The following is an 11356-nucleotide window of genomic DNA, read 5'->3' as shown; positions in this document are numbered from 1 at the left end:
ATATATATATATATATGGAGAGAGAGAGAGAGAGAGCTAGAGAAGGGAGTACATGACACTGGCTTATTAGAAAAAGAACAAGGGCCTGCCCTGGGGATATGCATATTTAGAGCAGGGTTTCTCAATCCCAGTACTCTGATGCTTCAAGACAGATATGCTGTTGTAGGCCATCCTGTCCACTGTGGGAGCTGAGCATCATTCCTAGTCTGGACATTTACAGGGGCTGGGGTTGTATCTGGTTAGAAATCATTGTTTGAAAGGCTCTGCTGTGTCAGTCCGCTCCAAGGATAAAGCCTAGACTCCTCACTGTGGCTGACAGACGCTGGGACCTGGCCTCTGATGTCCACTCCCCTCTCCTTGCCCAAGCAGCCTCCTTGCTCAGGTCCTAGAAAGGCCAGGTTCATTCCCCTGGCAAGGCCTTGCTAAGATGGTCCCTCGACTCTCTGTGCTTCTCCTCTCTGATCGCTCTTGCTCACTCACTCTCACTCTGTAGTACTGGAAAATAAGATTGAACACAAAGCCTTTGCACTGAACTATATCCCCTCTCATTTTAAATTATTTTTTTATTTGGAAACAGGATCTCACTAAGTTGCCCAGGCTGGGCTCAAACTTCTAAGCTTCCTGTTGGGAATGGCAGGCATGCATAGCATGCCCAGCTCGCTGATGCTTCCTTATTGCTCAGGTTTCAGCTTAAAGCTCTGTGGGTCTTGCCAGACAGTTTCCCCTTCTCCAAGTCTAACACTGCTCCTCACTCACTAGCCACTCCTGGGTTGTACGTCTCTGCATACCTCCTGCTGTTTTTCTAGTCTCTTCCCTTTGCTTCTTCTCTCCAAAATGCAAGCCTCAGTACCAGAGGAACGTGTCCATCTTGGTTCATTCTCTTCCTAGCATCCAGAAGCGTGCCAAGCACAGGTCAGGTGCTTTCAATTAGTATTTGTTGAAAGAACTGCAGCCATTTCTAGTCTTGCCTCCAGGTCTCAGGTTCAAGGTGAACCAAACCTTCTTATGCAGTTGTACCAGGAATCTCCCTCGGATCTTCTAGTACTTGGTCAGAGTCGCTGCCTTTCCAGTTTCTTCTTGACAGGCTGCTGCTGTGGATGGCAATTCACATTCAACGACACCCTGCAGAGGTGTCAGTGACTGAAAGCCACACAGCACAGAGCTGTGTCTGCCAAGAGAGGGCGTCCTTTTCTGATTTGCACAAAGGGGTGGTGGAACCTGACAACACCCGTGCTGATCTGACAGCCTGGCGGAGACAGGGCTCTGTCCTAAGGGAGCTCCCCACTACACAGGGTTCCCTACTGGTGCCACAAGCCTGGCTGGGCACCCATGAGACCCATCCTGGATGAAGAGTCCCTGATTTTTGTCTTGGACCTGGAATCTGATGGAGTGAGGCAGCACCTCCATCCTCTGCCTTGGCCTGTCCAGCTATTCACAGCCCAAGCCTCAGTTTCCAAGACTCTCTCTTCTCTGCACTGCCACCCCCTGGCCCCACCTCCAAGAGCTGCTCCAGCTTCTGTACCACTCAAGTCGGGGGTGGGGTGGCCTTAAAGCAGGAGTGACTGCAATCTAAGACAGAACCACTCAAGCCTCAGAGCTTGCCAGTCCTGGGAGAGAGACTATAGGAGCAAAGCTGGCCTAGAGAAGAACTCTCACCAGCAGGAGGGAGTAAGGAGAGGAAGTGCTTCTGGACCTGGGCGCAAACAGTCCTGGAGATGTTTGTTAATAATGCCCTTGACACATACATCCTCCAAAGACCTGAAGGCTCTGCCTTCCATAGGCTTCTGACACCCAGGCTAGGTGCCTTTATCAGATCCTTAGTCTAGAGGGCTAGGGATACGGCCCCACCCCCTTAATAGATGGAGAAACTGAGGTCCAGGTCTGTGAAGTTCCAAAGAAGTGTTCTGGAAAGCAGGGGTCACTCTGTGAAGGAAGTCCGAGTAGGATAAGGTGGGAGGGGTGCAGCCCGGGCCTCTGAGCTACTTTCCCAGGACCCCTGGCCCTAGCGGCCCACCCCTGCCAACTCAGCCTTTGTCTGATTTGCTCTCTGCGACAGCTGGGGAGGCTGGGCCTCGCCCTGGCTCCTGCCATCAACCATCTCTGTGTGGCACTAAAGATCTGCTCGGGTGCCAGGCCCTTGCAGCAGGCTTGGCAGGCAGCTCTGTGTTGCCCGGGAGACCGCAGAGAAAAAAAGCTGCTGCACATGACTACTGAGGGCCAGATGTCCTGGGGTCCCAGAGGTGCCTTCCTTGGGACCACCACCTCATGTACATGCTGCTAGGATTTTACAGACACCCACCAGGCAGATGTGGAAGCTGAGGTGCAGAGGGTGGACAGCCTGATTCTTTGACACACCCAGTGTGGTGGCAGAAGCTGAGGACTCAGCCAAGAACCCTGCTCTGGTCCTGGGCTCCCTCCTATGGCCTCACAGAACTGTATCCAGGAATGCACAGCCAGTCGGGCACACAGGTCTATGGCCTGGTCTCTCACACCCTCCTGGGCCCCTCCCAGGAACTGTATTCCTCCCAGGAAAGGCCTCTATTAAACCTTGCTTTCAGGAGCAGCCAGAAATGTGCAGCCCCTAAGCCAAGGAAGATGCGGCTCTGGATGCACAGGGAGTGATGGAGCACGTATGGAGAGATGGATGCATTTCTGCATAGGGCCCAACTGGGGACCCAGCAAAAGGGTGTTGAGATCAGAGGACAGGGGGTGTTGAGATGACCAGAGAACCATGAGTTAACACGGCCCTAGAAATAGGCCAGTCACCCCTCTATTCCACACGAGTAGACTCCAAGTGTGTGTTGGATCAAGGGACTGAGCCTACAGAAGGGCTTTCTCTGGCTGTTTTCCCTCCTTGAAGCTGAAGGAGAAGGAAAAAGAGCAGAAAACACCACACTGCAGCCTGCCTACAGCTACCAGGCCTCTCCAAGGCCTCTAGGCTCAGCCATGGGAGGAAGCCACTATCTCCACAGCGGAGTCGGCTGGGAGAGATTGCAGAATAATCATATTGAGGCCCTATTGGGGCAGGATGCTAAATTCAGCCCATTTCTTAGCAGTGCCAAGCAGCCCACACCCTGGGGCCTGGCCTCAGAGAGGAACCTGCCCTGGGAGAGACCAAGGCTATCCAGGACTCTGCCCCTTCAACCAGCACCTGAGGCAGTGAAAAGTTCTACACAGGCTCAGGTGTTCAAGATCTGTTGGGGGATGGGATGCTCAGGGATGGGGAGCTGGTGAGGTGGGGCCCTCAGTAAGGGAAGGGTGGTTGTGAAGTCTTCCCAGACAGCCAGGAAGGTCTGGAAATACGGAGCTCAGCTCAAGGCAAGAATCCTGATAAGCTGCTTGATGCTCCTAGCTCTGACACTCAGGAGTTCAAGGTGCCACAACCCCACTCCGTTGGGCAAACAGAAATCTCCACCTGCTGGAGGTGGTCACACAGACAGCATCTGCTCACTAGAGAGCTGGGAGCTGCCTGCAGCCCAGGGCCTCCCATTCCCAATCCTGTCTGCTGCCTGAGCTGTCAGCTCAGCTAGCAAATAGGCTGATTATCCCCATCTGGGGAAAACAAAACATGTCAGCCGCATGCCTGAGAAGAGGCCTGTCTCCTTAGTGAGAAGTCATTTGCAGAATTCACCCAGCTCAGATCTGTCATGGGACTCTGATGGAGTGAGCCATCTCTGGTCTCCGAGAGGAGCTTTCTCCTCCACCAGCATCACCTCTCAGGCTCCTGGCCGGCAGCTTTGAACCTCCCCTGGCCTACTGTGAGTTTTCAGGTAGTGTCCCCTGAGGTGGCACAGAACTCTGGCCTCTTATTTCAAAATTGAGCTATTGGTCATGCTCTAGACGTGATTCTAGACAAGAGACTTACTGCTCCTCCAGGAAGGAGGCAGTTCCTGGGTGAATGAGGCAATTCAGGAAAGCAGTCAGGATGCAGCATTTACAACTTTGACTTTTAGGAAGAAAAAAATTATGACTTTGACCTTCACATCCCTCGTGGCTTTCTGTCCCTGGATTGCCCACAGGTTCCCTCCTCCCAGGATGTCTGTCACGCTATCTGGCATGCCTACATTTCTTCTACTTTAAAACTCTTCTACTTTCGAACTCCAGTGACAAAAACAATAAACCCTAATCCTCCCCAGCTTAAAGGGCTCATAACCTTCCAGTGAGCCTTTGTACACCCAGCTGGCCTGGTTTCCATTTGAGGGGATATTTTTTCCTGTTTTCTCCAGCCTGGGAGCTGATATGGGCAGGGTCTATTGGAGACCATGTCTGTCTGCCCCAGGACCCAGTGACCAGATACAGCACATACCCAGGAAATGAGATCAGCAAATGAAAATCAAAATTTCCTCTCTCTCAACCTCACCTCTCTAACTTCATGAGCTGCAGGTGCTGCTGCCTCCAAATTCTCTCCAAACTCAAAGGAAGATCCTCATCATGATACTGTACCCAGGGCCCTGCTTCCCTTTTAGGGAGGGGAAACTGACATTCCCCATATGTCTCTAATGTGTCAGATAAGGGATAAGCATTTTACAAATTTGCCAGTCTGTCCTTGTCCTTGATAGCAACAGATGCAATGCTACACACATCACAGATGCAAAAACCAATGCCCAGACAAGATACAGACCTGCCTAATGCCTTATGTGGCAGAGCAAGGATTTGAGTTCAATTCTCTTGTGTTCTGCATCAGGTCTCTGTCCTCTGAAACAAATCAAGCTATTCAACCAAGGGTTCCTGGGTCCGGGTCCAAGTCCAAGCCAGGAGGACTGCCTCTAGGCCCCATGGCTGTCCAAGGTAGACCCTCCACCTGTCTTCACCGTTCACTGGCCATCCCGGAGCATTTACCATTGTCCTGGGGAATGCTAAATGTTGGGCATGAATTGACACGTGATAAATTTCACAACTGATTGAAGTTAGAGTTTTATCATTATGTTGGAAATGAGGAAACTGAGGCCCAAAGGTGTTACCAAACTTGCCAAAGTTCACAGCTATTACGTGACAGTCTATCACCACAATAGCACTAAGACAGGGAGAACAGTCTTACTGTGTCTCTACCCTGCAACTCGCCAGAATACCCCACACTCACATGGCACACGAGGTCATGCCAGTTTTCATCCCCACCCTGCCTGAAGCTTTTAAGGGGAGCACAACTTCTACCCCTCTCAGCTCCCAACCCCTCACCCTGTGACCTTGTCAAGGCCAGGGGGGACCAGATTCATCCTCTTTCATTTCCTCCCACAAGGGAGCAGAGACCAGAGTTGAACAAAAAGGAGCATAATGATTTTATGTTTGCGTTTATGATGTTTCCTCTGCCTGCTTCCAAAGCAGATGGAAGGTGGTTTAGAATATTGAAATGCATAATGAGGTCAATAAAATTATTCTTTCAAACAGAGCTGTTGGAATCAAATCAGCAGGCAGGAAGATGGAGCTATGTCAGGCAGCTGGGGGAATCCAGGCTGGGCTGCAAGAACCTAGTTTTATGTCCCTGGCTCTGCCACAAATGACCTGGGGTAAGCCACTCCACCTTTGTAAGTCTTAGTGTACCCATCTGCAAAATGGGCAAGCCGGATGAGCATTGCAAAGAGATTGCTGTCAAAACAGTGTTTCTCACCGTGCTGCTCAGAGCTCTAGGGGTCAATGAAGGACATCCCAGTGCTCCAGTGCTGACGAGGTGGGCAAGGAAGACAGGGTAAGTCTGGGCCCCTGGGCCCACTCTCTCCACTGTAACTGACTGACTCTACTTTCTCTGTGTCAGCCATTGAGCTTCTGGGTAAGATTTTTAGCCCTGCTGCTAAAACCATTTAAAAGCTGCACTGGGAGGACTTCTCTGAAAGCCTTACCATGTTTAAAGCTCTGTGCTGCTCTTCATGGTGCCTCAGCAAGCCTCAGGTCTGTGCACATACCCTGGCAGTCCTCAGAATCTCAGGATGATGTGATGCTTTGGTCCAGGCATGGGATCTGAGTGCCCCTGGGGAAGGAAACTATAGTTCAGGGACACTGGTCTGATGAAAGTTGCTAAAACAGAAACCCGAGCCCCTTTTCTCTCCAGGTAGGAGCTCAGCTCACCTCTCTCTCCAGGACTCAAGACAAGTGTTGGTCCAGGGTACGTTGGGTGTCCAGGATCCTCTGTTGGCCGTTCTCGTCCCAGGTCTGCAGGGCCTCAGCTGCAGGCAAGAACAGGCTCCTGTAGGAGAGCTCATCAGACACAGGCAGGTAGCGCAAGGGACCTCATAGGCAAGAAACGTGTACATTCAAATGGCACCTTCACACCCTCATTGCCACACAGGATGGGGGTATTCTGACTCGCTGCAGGGTAGAAGCAGGTGATTTACATTTCCTATTCCAGGCCCACTGGCCATGAGGATGACTCAGCCACTGTCCAGAGCCCCAAGTGTTGTGCGGTCAGCACCCCACCACCACCACAAGTACACTGACCAATTCCCTTAATCACAGCCATGGCAGTGGGTGCTGGCCTTTGATCACTGGTCAGATGGTGGCTCAGAGCTGTCACACTCCCCTGGCCAGCACCCCTGTGGGCCATTTGTGTGCCTGTTCTTCCAAGAAGACAGAGTCCTGGTCCCCAGGGAATACAGGGACCAGGACATGCTCAGGCCTCACAGTCTAGCTCTTCCATTCTGAAGGTGGAAGAAAGAGGGGAAAGGGAGAGGAGGGCAGAGGCAGACTCAAGATAGAGTTTCTGGGAGAAGGCAGAGATGTGGTGGAGTCAGCTTCCCATCCCATGCACACAAGGAAGTCCTCTCTGGGACTTTGGGAGCCCAGAGTCATGCAGCCCACGTTCCTTCCAGGCCAGCTTGGAAATCCCAATTTACCTGACAGGTGCCAGCAATGGCAGGCTTGACATGGCTTCTGGGACCGAGGCTTTCCCATCTGCGGGTGCACGTGTGACCTGGAGGCCCATGGCCTTCTGGTCACTGATCCTGCTGGCCTCGTAGCTTCCCTCACTCCTCTCTGCAGCACCAGACAGTGGTAACCATGAGCCCAGCCCCACTGATCCCTTGGTCCTCTGAACTCTCCCCTCAGTTCTTCGAAACAAAGGCAGTCCCCAGGACGTGGCAGGTCTCACAAGGAACTCTTAGGCAGCCCCTGAACTGGAAACAAAGCCAGAACTCTGAAGGAAAAGAACTGTGTAGTTAGAGATGCACCCAGGGGGCTCTGGTACCACCCACCATGCCCACCTAGTGAGCAGCCGCTCTTGTCTCTCCAGTGGCTTCAAGTATCATTTGTTTAGCAATGGCCACCATCCCTCCTCCGAGCCCCACCTCTGTGTGTCCTCCAGGGTCTGGAAATGCTACTTCAAGCCATTGATCTTACCTGGCCTGAAAACCACTTTTGTTTTTTCTCAGAAGAAAACCTCTGGGACCCCTGGGTGTGTTTTCTACCATGTCTCTCACTGAGGAAAGTGTTGGGTGGCTGCAACTTCAGGAGGAGGCATAGGGCCCCAGCAGACTCCTGGTCTGTAGCCCTCCGGAGGCTTTGGCCTGGTGGAGAAAGTAACTGTCTCTGAGCTCTCTGGGTTGGCCTTCTTTGGCTCAGGAACTGTTCCCTCCCTCCTCACTCTGCCCACCAGGTGCTGAGCATTGCCCCCTCCCAAACCGTGGGATGAAAGCACCAGGCCATTTTAGACCAATTTTCTCCTTGAGTAGACAAATAGTTGTGGCATTAAGATTCGCTACCTGCTGTTCAGAATCTGCAAAGCACAATAAGTGGGACAGGTAATGAGGGTTGTCGAGCAGGAACTGAGTTTGGCTCCTGTCCTCCCCCTGTCCTCACATGTCCACCACCATCACGATTTTCCTCCTCCTTCCCAGAGCTCAGATTGGAAAGAGCCTCTTCCAGCTCAGTGTCCCAGCTTCTCTAGCAGCTTAGATCCTCCATGTGGCCCTGGGCAAACCACCTAGCTTCCCCCAGCCTCGGTTTCCTCATCTGTACAAGGGATGTTAATACCTCCCTCAAAGGATTAGAGCAAAAATAAAAATTGCTGGGTTTTTTTTTGTTTTGTTTTGTTTTGTTTCGTTTTGTTTTGTTTTGGCAGTATCAGGAATTGAACTCAGGGCTTTTGTACTTAGCTATATCCCCAGCCCTTTTTATTTTGAGACAGGATCTTCCTTACTTGCCCACGTTGGGCTTTAACTTATACTCCTCTTGCCTCCGGCTCACACAGTCCTGGGATTACAGGCATGTGCCACCGCCCCCAGTTTGGAAATACTTTTAAAAGCCAAGGAGGAGGCCAGTCACTGGAAACTGTTGCTGTTCTCATCCAGGATCACACTTGGCAGGCTGCCTAAGCCAGCATCACCCTCCCGCTTGGAGATGCGCACCCTGGGGTGGAGAGCACCGAAGCTAATTGCCACACAGTGGCTTATGAGCAGCAGGCAGGCATCCCAGCCCTTACACATTGGGCTAGGCTCCCTCACAGACTACCCAGCCGTCCTCCACAATGATCAGACACTAGGGACAAAAGGAATAAACCTGGTGGCTCTGTTCAACCTTGCCCCAAGCCTGGGACTGAGCTCCAGCAGGCACCCACAGCCCAGAGAGTTCCTAGTCCCTCCACCCCATGTGCAGAGTGTTGTGTAGATCTGTAAACAGGAAGTGGTTCCCACATGAGGCACACATGGCAGATTCTAAGATTTTGTCTGGCCAAGGGAATGAGGCTGAGAGAGGAAACTCTCCCTGTCCCTGCTACTCTCTGCCTCCCCCAGTGGCTTTTTTTGTCTCTTTTTCCATCCCCACCCCCTCTACCTAGACCTGCCTCCGACTCTCCTGTTCTCCACTTGTCTCTGTCCACATCTCTGCAGGTCTGCCCAGCCCTACCCCGCCAAAGCAGCACCCTGTTGGAAGCCAGGGCAGAATACAGACTGAGTGAGTGAGTGGCTAGCTGCTGGAGCAGTACAAAGGAAGGCAGATCTCTATCTTGAGCTGCACCCCCACCCAATCTCCTGCACCCTGGCCTAGACCCACACCTATACCCATCCTTTGCTCTCTCTTCCCACCCCTCCCATGAGAGCATCCACCCCTTCACCCAGCAAACAGAAGTGGAAGGGCTGCATTATGCCAGGCCTGAGGCTTTGGGCTAGGGTCCAGGGTGACAAGAACACAGCTAGACACTAAAGGAGATGGGCACCGTGGCCCTTTCCCATGGAGGCCAGTGGGTTTCTGCGGGGTGGGCCTGCCCTCTGGAAGCCATACAGAGCATGAGAATTTCCTGGAAATGTTCACCTGACCCATCTCACCTGCCAGTGTGACTTCTCACCCTTTGTGACACTGATGCTGAGACTTGAAGCGGGAGCAGGGCCTCTCGGTGATGTTCCTGCCCCCTGCCCAATCTCTACCCTGCCCCCATGGTATCAGGAGCACTGATGAGGAATAGCAGAGGCCACCTTCCCAGGGGTCCTCCATCCTCTCTCCCACAGCCAATCCTCCTCTCCCAACACCAACACCAGCTCCCAGTGGGACCCTTCATTCTGCACTCTACTTCCAGGCACTGACTTGGCCCTCTGGGGTCCTCCCCTCACCCATGGCCAGCTCCCCATCAGCGTAACAAGTAAGGAAGGTAGGAAACAGAAGATGAAGATGAGGAAGTCCAGAGACCCAGCTAAGCTAGCATTGGCCATGCCTCTTCCTCAGGTCCCTGTGTGTCACCACCCAGTGGTGCCCATCTGCTCCTCTTGCTGATGGTGTCAGTTCCAGGGAGGACACACAGATAAGGGCAGGAGTTCTGCCTTTTCCTGCCTACTTCTGCCCCTGAGTGGACCCACCTGCTCCTTGCCAAGAGGAAGCAACTTTATGCCTGGTATCAACCTTTATACGTTTATTCTAAAGATGAGGAAACTAGGAACAAGAGAGGCCTCGCTGGACTTAAAGTCACACCACAAGTAAGCGACCAGGGCATAAGGCATCTGACACAAATCAAGTTCCTCAGGCAATGCCAACTTCTGGGGCTGAGTGCTGAGCTGCCATTGGCAGGTCTGCTCTTGATGGATGTCATCTCCTTCTCCAGGGCCTGGAATAGAGATGCCCCCGGGTAATGTGGAGAAGGAGCCAGCCTTACTCAGCTGCCAGGCCAGAGGGTGCAAAGCCACTTCCAGCGAGACTCCTCCTCCCTGATCAGCACCCCACGCACACCCAGGAAAGGTCAAGAACCACTAGCAAGTGGAGCTAATCTGGAGGGTGACTAAAGAGGAACAAAGATCAAGGAGGGCAAAGAAGCCAGCCACCCTCCCCTATCCTCAGCAGGCTCCAGACCTGAGTCAAGGAAGAGGGAAAGATGTGCTATTAAATCCATCTTGATGCTTTAGTTAGCATTGTTTGTGGCCTAGGAGTGAATGGGAAAAAAATAAGACCTGCCCAACTTTTCATTACTACAGCAGGCAAATGTCTCCAGTAACATGGAAAAGGGCTGTGAGGTGCAAAAACTAATACTGCATCTCAATGGACCCAACCCCTTCCCTTTCTGGTGCCTAGGCCCAAAAATATGAGGTAAAATTCTTAGCATTCTTAGGTCCCCATGGTCCTTTCTGAACTTGATGGGACAAGGTAATTTTCATGCTCGCCCAGGAGCAGATGCATTCTTGGGTCATCCTTCTGTTTATCTGCCCAGGCTACCTCTGCACCTCTCGCTGTAGCCCTACCACTAATCCAGAGTCTTTCGCTGGGCACATATCTGCCCTCCATGAGTCCATGTGCAGCAGGATGAGGCAAAAGAGATCACTGTAAAGGATGGGCCCATCCTAACCTTCAGAAGGATGACAAGCGTCTCCTCATCTGCATTCTTGAGAAGCCCTGGGTCTGGGTGGGCGCAGGAAATAGGACCACGAACCACAGTAAGGAAGAGGGTAAAAACTCAGGAAATTCACATAATCCAAACTCCAGCTTCTTAGCAGCACTGAGCCAGCATGGCCACATGGTGACAGTCATGGGTAGTGCCCTTCATCCAGGACACATGCCTGCTTCTTGGCCAGTCTTTACCAGTCTCTATCCCTCCCCATCCACAGTCACAGCTGCCATCTATCACTGGGTGGGCTTGCATTGTGATTTTAGTAGAAAACTTTCTCTGTCCTCTTATTACTATCCAAAATTAAAAATTGATCTAGAAAGATGAAAGGGTATGTGTTGTTTTTTTTAAAAAAATGGTCAAGGGAGACTCTTCCCTTGGAAGCACTGGAAAATGTTTTACCAAGCAATGCCAGCTCCTGTGCTCTGGAGGGACTTCCTGGCCTGGGGCTGCTGAAGATGAAGTTGTGGGTTCTCTGGCACTAGGAGGTTGTCCTGCCCCACTGGCATGACAAGGTGTGGTACCATGTGGGTCTCCGGTGCACTGCTGTTCCTCTCAGGGCTCTGA

At 52.1% G+C, this 11356-nt stretch overlaps 1 long non-coding RNA gene across 1 annotated transcript; it reads right to left on the bottom strand.

The window, feature by feature from the left end:
• Nucleotides 1–5883: 5883 nt before the first annotated feature.
• On the bottom strand, nucleotides 5884–6972 carry LOC117283480. Its single transcript, XR_004514459.1, has 3 exons — nucleotides 6825–6972; nucleotides 6061–6158; nucleotides 5884–5962 (listed from the first exon to the last, which is right to left on the bottom strand). It is a non-coding gene; the product is annotated as an uncharacterized LOC117283480 (long non-coding RNA).
• Between the last annotated feature and the right edge of the window lie 4384 nt (nucleotides 6973–11356).

The sequence above is a fragment of the Fukomys damarensis genome, unplaced genomic scaffold (assembly GCF_012274545.1).
Source record: "Fukomys damarensis isolate Sample0158 unplaced genomic scaffold, DMR_v1.0_HiC HiC_scaffold_4, whole genome shotgun sequence".
NCBI classification, from domain to species: Eukaryota; Metazoa; Chordata; class Mammalia; order Rodentia; family Bathyergidae; genus Fukomys; species Fukomys damarensis.
The sequence above is the reverse complement of the archived record's forward strand: the minus strand, read 5'-3'. Positions and strand labels throughout refer to the sequence as shown.